Source organism: Apodemus sylvaticus, chromosome 6, assembly GCF_947179515.1.
Source record: "Apodemus sylvaticus chromosome 6, mApoSyl1.1, whole genome shotgun sequence".
Classification (NCBI taxonomy): domain Eukaryota; kingdom Metazoa; phylum Chordata; class Mammalia; order Rodentia; family Muridae; genus Apodemus; species Apodemus sylvaticus.
Genome location: NC_067477.1, coordinates 34,584,157 through 34,595,954, shown reverse-complemented (window position 1 = coordinate 34,595,954; position 11,798 = coordinate 34,584,157). Strand labels below are relative to the sequence as shown.

Sequence of the window (11,798 nt, the reverse complement as noted above, 5' to 3'; positions counted from 1 at the left end):
TGGCTTCTAGGCCTTGAACTCCATTTGTAAGGCTTGACCTTAAGCACTATTTTCCCACTAAGCCATCACCAGTCCCTAGAGCAGACATTCTTACCATGTTCTTGATCTTTTCTTTTTAATTTTTTAAGTTTATTTTATTAGATATATGCTTTATTTACATTTCAAATGTTTTCCCCTTTCCTCGTTAACCCTCCGAAAACCCTCTATCCATTCCCACTCCCCCTGCTCACCAACACCTCCCCCCGCTTCCCACTTCCCTGTCCTGGTATTCCCTACACTGGGGAATCAAGCCTTCACAGGACCAGAGGGCCTCTCCCTTCATTGCTGTCTGAAAAGGCCATCCTCTGCTACATATGTAGCTAGAGCCATGGGTCCCTCCATGTGTACTCTTTGGTTGGTGGTTTAGTCCCTGGGAACTCTGGGGGTACTGGTTGCTACAAATTATTATTCCTCCTACGGGGTTGCAAACCTCTTCAGCTCCTTGGGTCCTTTCTCTAGCTGCTCCATCGGGGACCCTATGTTCAGTCTATTGGTTGGATGTGAGCCATGGGTATTTTGATCCACATTCTATGAAGGATCAAAGTATCCACACTTTTGTCTTCCTACTTCTTGAGCTTCATGTGGTCTGTGAGTAGTATCTTGGGTATTCCAAGCTTTTGGACTAATATCCACTTATAAGTGAATGCATACTGTGTGTGTTATTTTGTGATTGGGTTACTTCACTCAGGATGATATTTTCTAGTTCCATCCATTTGCCTAAGAATTTCATGAATTCATTGTTTTTAATAGTTGAGTAGTATGCCATTGTGTAAATGTACCAATTTTATTTAATCCATTCCTCTGTTGAGGGATATCTGGAAATTATAAATAAGACTTTCCAATTTCTGGCTATTATGAATAAGACTGCTATGAACATAGTGGAGCATGTGTCCTTATTACATGTTGGAGCATCTTCTGGGTATATGGCCAGGAGTGGGATAACTGGGTCCTCAGGTAGTGCTATGCCCAGTTTTCTGAGGAACTGACAGACTGATTTCCAGAGTGGTTGTACCAGCTTGCAATCCCACCAGCAATGGAGGAGTTTTCCTCTTTCTCCACATCCTTTCCAGCATCTACTGTCCTCAGAGTTTTTGATCTTAGCACTTCTGACTGGTGTGAGGTGGAATCTTAGGGTTGTTTTGATTTTCCCTGATAAGATCACTGACTGCTCTTCCAGAGGTCCTGAGTTCGATTCCCAGCAACCACATTGGCTGACAACCACATGGCTCACAACCATCTGTAATGGGATCCGGCACCCTCTTCTGGTGTGTCTGAAGACAGCTATAGTATACTCATACATGTTCTTTTTATTTTATTTATTTTATTTTTTTATTCGATATATTTTTTATTTACATTTCAAATGATTTCCCCTTTTCTAGACCCCCACTCCCCGAAAGTCCCATCAGCCCCTTCCTTTCCCCTGTTTTCCCACCCAACCCTTCCCACTTCCCTGTTCTGGTTTTGCCCTATACTGCTTCACTGAGTCTTTCCAGAACAAGGGGCCATTCCTCCTTTCTTCTTGTACCTCATTTGATGTGTGGATTATGTTTTGGGTATTCCAGTTTTCTAGGTTACTATCCACTTATTAGTGAGTGCATACCATGATTCCTCTTTTGAGTCTGGGTTACCTCACTTAGTATGATGTTCTCCAGCTCCATCCATTTACCTAAGAATTTCATGAATTCATTGTTTCTAATGGCTGAATGGTACTCCATTGTGTAGATATACCACATTTTTTGCATCCACTCTTCTGTTGAGGGATACCTGGGTTCTTTCCAGCTTCTGGCAATTATAAATAGGGCTGCTATGAACATAGTGGCGCATGTATCCTTATTATTCTTCTGGGTATATGCCCAGGAGTGGTATAGCAGGATCTTCTGGAAGTGAGGTGCCCAGTTTTCGGAGGAACCGCCAGACTGCTTTCCAGAGTGGTTGTACCAATTTGCAACCCTACCAGCAGTGGAGGAGTGTTCCTCTTTCTCCACATCCTCGCCAACACCTGCTGTTTCCTGAATTTTTAATCTTAGCCATTCTGACTGGTGTAAGGTGAAATCTCAGGGTTGTTTTGATTTGCATTTTCCTAATGACTAATGAAGTTGAGCATTTTTTAAGCTGCTTCTCCACCATCCAAAGTTCTTCAGGTGAAAATTCTTTAACTCTGTACTCCATTTTTTAATAGGGTTATTTGGTTTTCTGGAGTCTAACTTCTTGAGTTCTTTATATATATTGGATATTAGCCCTCTATCTGATGTAGGATTGGTGAAGATCTTTTCCCAATTTGTTGGTTGCCGATTTGCCCTTTTGATGGTGTCCTTTGCCTTACAGAAATTTTGTAATTTTATGAGGTCCCATTTGCCAATTCTTGATCTTAGAGCATACACTATTGGTGATCTGTTCAGAAACTTTCCCCCTGTACCGATGTCCTCAAGGGTCTTCCCCAATTTCTTTTCTATTAGCTTCAGAATGTCTGGCTTTATGTGGAGGTCCTTGATCCATTTGGAGCTGAGCTTAGTACAAGGAGACAAGGATGGATCAATTCCCATTCTTCTGCATGCTGACCTCCAGTTGAACCAGCACCATTTGTTGTAAAGGCTATCTTTTTTTCATTGGATGTTTTCAGCCCCTTTGTCAAGGATCAAGTGGCCGTAGGTGTGTGGGTTCATTTCTGGATCTTCAATTCTGTTCCATTGATCTGCCTGCCTGTCACTGTACCAATACTATGCAGTTTTTAACACTATTGCTCTGTAGTACTGCTTGAGGTCAGGGATATTGTTACCCCCAGAATTTCTTTTATTGTTGAGAATAGTTTTAGCTATCCTGGGTTTTTTGTTATTCCAGATGAATTTGAGGATTGCTTTTTCTAACTCTTTGAGGAAGTCACTGGTCATGATGCTGCTAGGAGAACACAAAAAGGACATAAATGAATCTCTTAAAGAAATACAGGGGAACATGAATAAGCTAGAAACCCGTATAATAGAAACACAAAAATCACTTAAAGAAATGCAGGAGAATAAGGCTCAAGAGATAGAAGCCAATAAAGAAGAAACGCAAAAAAAAAAAAAAAAAAAAAAAAAAAAAAAAAAAAAAACCAACAACAACAACAAAAAAAAAAAACTTAAAGAAATGCAGGAGAACTTGAGTCAACAGGCAGAAGTCATGAAAGAGGAAACACAAAAATCTCTTAAAGAATTACAAGAAAACACAAACAAATAAATGATGGAACTGAGAAAAACCATCCTGGATCTAAAAACAGAAGTAGAAACAACTAAGAAATCACAAAGGGAGACAACTTTGGAGATAGAAAACCTTGGGAAGAAATCAGGGGACATAGATGCAAATATCAACAACAGAATACAAGAGATGGAATAAAGAATCTCAGATGCCAAAGATACTATAGAAACCATTGACTCAACAGTCAAAGAAAATGCAAAATGCAAAAAGCTTGTATCCCAGAACATCCAGGAAATCCAGGATACAATGAGAAGACCAAACCTAAGGATTATAGGTAGAAATGAGAGTGAAGATTTATAACAGAAAGGGCCAGCAAATATTGTCAACAAAATTATGGAAGAAAACTTTCCCAGCTTAAAGAGAGAGATGCCTATGAATATACAAGAAGCCTACAGAACTCCAAACAGATTGGACCTGAGCAGAAATACCTCTTGCCACATAATAATCAAAACCCCAAATGCACTAAACAAAGAAAGAATATTAAAGGCAGTAAGAGAAAAAGGCCAAGTAACATATAAAGGAAGACCTACCAGAATCATACCAGACTTCTCACCAGAGACCATGAAAGCTAGAAGATCCTGGGCAGATCTCATGCAGACTCTAAGAGAATGTGTTCTTGATCTTAATAGGAAAGTATTCTCTCTCTGCCTGTAAGGGTGATGTTAGCTGTAGGTTCTCCTGAAATGTCTCTTATCAATATGAGGAAGTAGATTTTTTCTTTTTTGAGTTTATTTGAAATTTTATTTACATATTTATTTTAGGTCATATCATTTTTGTGGGTAAGAAGACCAAGGCAGAGCACATATAAATAAACTCAGTGGTAAAGTTATGCTTATCTTGGATTGTAGAAGTTTAGCATACAATATTCTTAGAATAAGGCCTGAGGAACTTAGTTGAAGATAAAACATTAACAGAAACCTTATTCGAAATACTTAAATTTAGAGAATTGAATTTCACAGAAAAATACCCAAACTTTTCTTCCAGAGTAAGTAAGTCAAAATACCTCGTGTAGATTATATGACTCAAACCTCTTTGGACTTCAAGTTTCACATACAAGGACACTTTCAGAGCGCCTTTACAAGTAACAGAGCAGTCCCTTTTGACTTACAGTTGCTTTGGCTTATAGTTCCCCATCACACTCAGCTAAGTATTGATGTGAAACTCCAGAAAGAAAGAATTCATAACTTTTAAAGTATCTTCCTGAGTAGCACGACAAAAATTTCAGTGTTCTCTTGAGGATATCAATTATTTTCTTCATTCAGTATATTTATACTGCATATAACTTGCCTGTTATATTCATCTATGTAGACATTTAGTTGTTAATAAATGTCATGACTTTACAGTGGTTTTATATGAGAATTGGTATCATCTCCAGTTTCAGGCATCTGCTGGAGACCCATGACAGGTAAGAGGGAACTACTGTAGTAATATAAGTTTTTAACTCATAGACAGTTTATTGTTCTTGGTGCATCTTCTTATGGAAATTCTTCAAGAGCTGCTTCTTTTTCTCTTAGAATTTGCTTAATTCTTCTTATTTTTCATCTCTGATGGCTTCTTCTAGTTCTGACGGTGTCACTAGAAAAATATCTTCAGCTCCACACATAATTTAATTTTATTAAATTAATTAGTTCAAAAAATATACTTGAACTTAATGTGCATTTTTCCTGCTTCTCGTGAGAACAGTGCTCTGCCTCAGTTCTCTTGTCTTCCCTAATTATACTATGGCTTGTGACAGTGTTATGTTGTGATATGTCTGATGTTGGTAAAATACTACTAAGGAGTTAGGAACTAACAACATCAATTTCATTCATGACATTCATGACTGTGCCACCAGCAAGCTCAATTTTCCTCCTTTTTGTGTAATCCATCTTTTTCATGGTTATTATTATTTTTTTTTGCTTTTCTTTTGTGAGAAAACTTTCCTTCTTCCTTCCCCACAAAGTCTGCATCTTTTTAAGAACTATGTTTCACCAAACTGTTAAAGGAATTAAAACCTTTCTTGAGCCCAGAAGTTCAGAAATTCAAGTAAGACATACTCTCAAGTTATACTTTCGTGAGACTAAATATCCCTTTAAATTCAGCATCATTCTTCAGATATGATGTCTTAGTATGGGTTCCTTGAGAATATTTCTTGTTACTTATTTCTTGAATATATATTTTTTTAAGTATCTATGCCTTCTTATGCTGGGTCAATGAGAGTCTGAATTTCCCTCTGTGGTTTTCAGAAAGATGCTCTGGAGACTATGAGACATTTTAATGGATGGTAGGGGACAGGGTAGTGACTAGCATGGGATCAGGTTCCTCAAACCAGGTGCAAACCAGAGCATGAGTGTGGCACTGAAGCCACTGAGGGAGTTAACAGAAGTATGTGACAGAAGATAGTCAACAGGGAAAGTTCTGAAATTTTATTATAAACCATTTTCTAATACTTTTTCAAAATCTATTTAAATATATATATATTTTGTTTGCTAATATAAATAGTTACATTGATTGAATTTTGAATGTCAGACCAACTTGGAATTCTTTTATTTATTTATTTATTTATTTATTTATTTATTTATTTTGGTTTTTTGAGTCAGGGTTTTTCTGTGTCAACTTGGAATTCTTGAGATACACTCCACTTGATCATAATGCATGATGTGTTTCAGAGAATCTTTCTTTCTTTCTTCTTTCTTTCTTTCTTTCTTTCTTTCTTTCTTTCTTTCTTTCTTTCTTTCTTTCTTTCTTCCTTCCTTCCTTCCTTCCTTCCTTCCTTCCTTCCTTCCTTCCTTCCTTCCTTTCTTTCTTTCTTTCTTTCTTTCTTTCTTTCTTTCTTTCTTTCTTTCTTTCTTTCTTTCTTTCTTTCTTTCATGCCTTAAGACATCTGGATTTCATGCATCTGAGAAAGGGCAGGAAACTGCTTTCTACTGGTGGCTTGGACTAGTGGTATCTTGATGTCTGAATGTATAGGAGCTTTTGGAACCCTCCAAGATTTGTCTAAGCAGAGAGGTGTGGGGATTGTGGTAGACTGCTTATAGTGTCCTGCTTCCTTGGGTCAGTGTATGTGTTAGAATCAGTTGTTTAATTTGGAGTAAGCACCCAAACCCTGAAGAGTAGAGAAGGATCCAGTGTGCAAGCGTCAGCTTTCTGTTATCCAACTAGTGCCTACATGGAACAAGTTCTGCAGAATCTTTTTTCTAGTCTAGCTGAAAAAAAAATAGTAATTTAGGCAGAAAAGGACATTATTGGGAGCATTTTTACAGGATGTTCCCTCATGAATTCTGGAGATTCTGAAAACGTGGGTTAGCAACCACTGCCAGCTCTGCAGTCCCTCTCTGCTCACTGTCACATGGCCGAACCCTTGATTCTGCAGTGACCAGTGCTCGATTTCAGGCATTTTTATGTCTTTATATGGAGAACGACTCCTTATCTCTTGCTGAAGCATCCACTTGGCCGTGTCTGGGTCAGTCTTAGTCTGCTAGAACATTGGAATAGGATCTACCTTTCAGATGTTAGAGTGAGATGCAGCACTCTCTTAAAAATAGAGCGACTTTTTAAGAGTCTGGCCTTCCTAGAATGATATTCACTATGAAAACAGAGGCAGCGGGGTGTAAGCTTTGGGTCAACTATATAATATTCCTGTAATCACACTCTCCTTTTTTCCTAAACTGTGTGTTGAGAGGCATATTCCTCACTCCATCTCCTGGCTTTTGGTAGTATGATACCATCCCATTCGTTTTTAAACATTCTTTCCTTACATATTGCTGTTCTAGGCATTGACCTCTCAGCCTTACATAATTAGACCCTGGCTCGATTATATCTCTTCATAGTGCTTTGAGTCCAGGAGCGGTACAAACAGTATTAACTGAAAACTCTAAGTTCCTCTCTTTGAGACTCTTGAAAGACAAATCTGGCTTTGAGATATTACAATAATTTGGTTTTACTTAGGAACATATACATTAGGAAAAGCCTTTCTTGGTTTAGTATTCCGGGGTTGTGATTTTTCTGCATTAAAACTAAGTCTGGTCCCACGGTGGCAATGGTGAGAGTTGGAACCTAGTGGGAGGTGCTGAGGTCATGAGGGTGGAGCCCTCATAAATGGATGAGTGGCATTCTTGCATGAGTGAGTTCTTGCTTTCAGGGAGTGGGTTAGTTACTGCAAAAGCAGGTTGTCATAATGTGCATTTGGCTTTCTGTTGGTTTCATATACATAAGCTCATTTGCTCTTCCACCATGAGTAAGTACCCTAAGGTGTACTCCAGATGTGGCAATTTCCTCATAGAGTCTCCAGCACCATGGCCCAAAGCAAACTTTTCTATTTAAATAAAGTCTTAATACATTCTGCTAAAGCAACATAAAAGAGACCAAGTCACTTGTCTATGAGATTAGGATGTTTCTATATTATGAGGCAGGGGACTGAGACTCTGAAAGGGAAACTTCCCTTATTTCTGTTTTTAGCTTTTAAAATTTCATTCTTTACAATTAGTATATGCATATAATGTGCTATGATTAACTTATCTCCTGGTAACTCTCTCTTAACCTCCTCCCACTCCTGCTGATGTACTTTTTCTCAGACAGTGCCTATGGTGGTTTGAATGAGAAATGTCCCCCCCAAATTCTATTTTGTTTTTTTCCCCCCGATATATTCTTTATTTACATTTCAAGTGATTTTCCCTTTCCTGGATCTCCCCTCCCCGAAAGTCCCATAAGCCCTCTTCCCTCCCCCTGTTCCCCAATCCAACCCTTCCCACTTCCCTGTTCTGGTATTCCCCTACACTGCTGCCCTGAGCTTTTCCAGGACCAGAGGCCACTCCTTTCTTCTTCTTCTTGGGCACCATTTGATATGTGCATCCACAAACTCTCTTATTTGAACAATTAATTCCTGTTTGGGGGCATTATGGAACCATTAGGAGGTGGAGCCTTGCTGGAAGAAATGTGATACTGGGGCAGGTTTTGAGAGTTTATAGCTTGTCCTGACTTCCAGTTTAATCTCTGCCTCCTATGTGCACCTGAAGATGTGATTGATCATTTTCCTCTACCATGCCTCCCCAGAGCTGTGGGATTTACCTTTGGAACCATAAGTTCAATGAACCTTTTCTTCCTTGAGTTGCCTTGGTCATACAACAGATGTTCATCACAGCAACAGAACTGTAACTAATATAGTTTCTCTCATGTTTATATGTAAGGGTGTGTGCATGTGTTCATGTACGTGCATGTGTGTGTGTGTGTGAAGGTCTTGTGCAAGTAGCTATTGTTACTGTGTGTTCATGATTGCAACAGCTATGTCAAAGAGATAAGACAGAGTTTTACAGTGTTCCTCCTCATCCTCAGCTCTTAAAATCTTTTCACCTCCTCTTCCACAATGCTCCCTAAACCTTGAAGGATGTGACAATGCTTAAGCCTGATTAATCCACAGCCCTTTACTCTTAGCACTTTGACTAGATGTGAGTCTCTGTGTTAACTGCTTCCTACTGCAAAACAAATAAACAACAATAAAAAACAAACCCCCCAAAACAAAAACCAAACCAAAACAAAATAAGCTTTAACTGACCAAATCCCGAGCATCCCTAGTTTACGGGTACAAACATAGCTATTTAGTTACTACTTTGACTTCATACATGTTCCTTAAGTAAGACCGGCCCCTCCCACCTGGGTTTGTTATCTTTCCATCTGTTAACTTTAGACTAGGTTTATAGTGGTAGTCATGCACTCCTTACTGTGGAGAGGATCTGAAAGTGGTGGGATATCCTGGAGAAAGTCATGCCATTGCTGAACAAGTGGGTGTGTCACACTGCAGGGGGACGTTGCAGCATGCAGGGTTCATATCTGGGTAAGACTGTTGCTGATGTTTCTCCCCGAGCAGTCTCTATAGAATCGTCCTGCCTAATGAACATTAGTCAGAAAGCTCTGAGTCCAGGGAATGCCTGGATTTCTCTGTGTACTGTGTAAAACTTTCAGCAATAGGCGTCTGGCATGACTTGAGGAACAGACCTGACTAGGGAAGCAAGAGAATGAAGAAAGACAAATAAAAAGAAAGACACATGAAAAAGCTGAGATGAGGTGGAGTAGGCCTATTGATGGGAAGATACTGGGAGCTCATAGTACATATTACGTATAGCTAAACAAGAAGGGGGATGGTTGTGATCTTTCTGTAAACAGATCTCATTACAGATAGTTGTGAGCCACCATGTGGTTGCTGGGATTTGAACTCAGGACCTTCAGAAGAGCACTCAGTGCTCATAACTGCTGAGCCATCTCTCCAGCCCAAAGGCAGGACTATTGCATGCCAATAAAAAGGGAGACAGGCTTATGGTATACAGCTGGATCAGGGAGACAGGTTTAGCTAAGATCCATAGAACCAATCTTCAGAGTATAAACATCCAAGAGAGAGAAAAATATAGTGGACATTTTCTGCAAACTCTACCGACATCTGTACATAGATGGCTTTGTCGTCTCTCTGAGCCTCGGAGCCTGAGGTGGGGGACAAGGCTTTGGTATTCTCCCGTGAGTCTGAGACCATGGTTCTTAGCCTCAGAGCCTGAGGTGGGGGACAAGGCTTTGGTATTCTCCCGTGAGTCTGAGACCATGGTTCTTAGCCTCGGAGCCTGAGGTGGGGGACAAGGCTTTGGTATTCTCCTGTGAGTCTGAGACCATGGTTCTTAGCCTTGGAGCCTGAGGTGGGGGACAAGGCTTTGGTATTCTCCTGTGAGTCTGAGACCATGGTTGTTGACATGGCCGTGTCAACAGCATACATTTAATCCAGGTCTCCACAGAGTCTTACCACATAGTTCTAGTGTGCAACCAAGAGCCATTAACAATCTAGTTGTTTTGGGAGCCTCTGGGCCTTGCTGGCCAGAAATTCACAGGATGGCATCTGAAAGAAAAGTCTACATTGCATAAGATGATAGACAAGAAAGAGCCTTGGTGGCTTGTCTGAGACTCAAACAGCTGCTGACTTTGCAGTTAAAACACTAAGGAGGGTCAGAACATTTGGCTTTCTGCCACCTTTAGCCTGCTCTGGATCTTGGAGCCTTTGAAAATTAGTCCACACAGTAAGGCAAAATGTTCTTTCAGAGCCCCCTCCTCAGATCACTTTGTATTCTCTCCAGTTTATCTCCATGTAATACAGACATGGACAGTCCTCACAGAGGTTTGATGTTGACACAAACATGTCCTGATACTGATGGCGCATAAATGTGACTGAATGAGCCAGGAGCTAAAAAAAAAATAGGAGATCTGAGTGAATCTATTCAGGAAGACCATGGCCCAGGGCTTTTAGGAAGAGAACAAACCAGTTTAGATCAAATGTTGAGAAATTAAGCAGGATTTGTCTGGTTGGTCTCTCACGTGAAAGGCTGTTGTTCCTTTCGCTACCTGTCGCCAATGATAGGGACAGACTTTCCTTGGTGAAGGCTTGAGTCTTAGCCTGGACACCAGGACATCTAAAGAAAACTATGCTTTGTAACACAAGAGTTTCAGAATAGTTTTCAAGCCTGTGGGGTGGTTTGGAACTCTGACATATGTCTGGGGAGTACTAAGGCCTAGTTCATTTAACTTTCCTGCTTGTGCATGTTTCTTGAGTGTATAAACAAATATGTGCATCCTAGATTGATTACTTATGGGTCTGTGCATAGTTCTAGGCTTCTTCATTTAGGCCTGCCTCATCATAACCTTGATAGATGCTCTCAGTTTTGGTGACATCAACTGCAGATCAGGTAGGGTTTTTATGAAACCTTTGTTATTTGGAAATGACAGATGGAGGATTGGAATCACAGCTAGCATTAGTGACAGTCACTAGCGTCTAGAACATTTTGAAGCTGCCTTGGCTTTTTATTCTGGGCTGTGTACTAATGAGCCTTTGATCTATGTTGGTTGTGATGAAGGCCTTTCCTTGACAACTCTCCTACTATTCCCTCCTCTCTTAGGCTCAACTGTCTTCTGTCTTCTGCTCAATGTCACACCCAGTTTACGTTCTATAGTCCATTGTTTCAGTTAAGAGCATGTTTAGTTGCAGAGGAACGCACAATAAACTAACCTCTTATTTATTAAGATGACTATTATAAAAAATATAAGCTATCATTATTGGCAATGCTATAGTGAAAAGAGAGGCTCTGTGTGCTCTGGGTGGGAATATAAAATGGTACAGCTAGTATTGAGTACAGGATGGACTTTCCTTGAAAGAGTAAAAAGAAAACTACCATATGATTCAATAATCTCATGTCTGGGTATATGCCAAAGGAAATCAAGTTAGTTTTTTTAAACTGATATTACAGCAATTTTTCATAATAGCCAGGATACAGAACTAACATCTTCCATTGATAGAATCAAAACATTGCGATGTATATGACATTTAATATATAATTATATTTATATATATTAAATATATAATTTAATTAAAAACATAAATTGAATTATTTAGTGTTTAGATAATAAATTCTTCCATTTGAAATAAAATGGATGAATTTGGAGGATGTTATGTTAATTGAAATAAACCAGTTAGACAAATATAATCTCACATATATGTGGAGTATAAGAATTACATGCATAAA

At 39.4% G+C, this 11,798-nt stretch overlaps 1 pseudogene; it reads right to left on the bottom strand.

Moving 5' to 3' along the window:
- Window positions 1-4,723: 4,723 nt before the first annotated feature.
- On the bottom strand, window positions 4,724-9,769 carry LOC127687892 (ligand-dependent nuclear receptor-interacting factor 1-like; annotated as a pseudogene).
- Between the last annotated feature and the right edge of the window lie 2,029 nt (window positions 9,770-11,798).